The following is a 264-nucleotide window of genomic DNA, read 5'->3' on the forward strand; positions in this document are numbered from 1 at the left end:
GTGGATATTGTGAAATTTTACGCTTTGTAGTAGTGGTCCACATAATTATTGGGGTTTGCATTGTTTAGGTCAAGGTTTGGGTCCATTAAATGTATATGGGTATAATTGTAATGGTATGGGATAAAAGTTTTTAGGTTATACTGGCTTTGTGGTAGAAAACCCTAGGTACAAGTGAAGGGAAATTACAATGTGAGGTGGAGTAGTGTATGGTTTTTCTAGCTTAGCGTAAAATATCTGTTTCTCCCGTGTGGACACAATTAATGT

The sequence above is a fragment of the Macadamia integrifolia genome, unplaced genomic scaffold (genome assembly GCF_013358625.1).
Source record: "Macadamia integrifolia cultivar HAES 741 unplaced genomic scaffold, SCU_Mint_v3 scaffold2031, whole genome shotgun sequence".
NCBI lineage: Eukaryota > Viridiplantae > Streptophyta > Magnoliopsida > Proteales > Proteaceae > Macadamia > Macadamia integrifolia.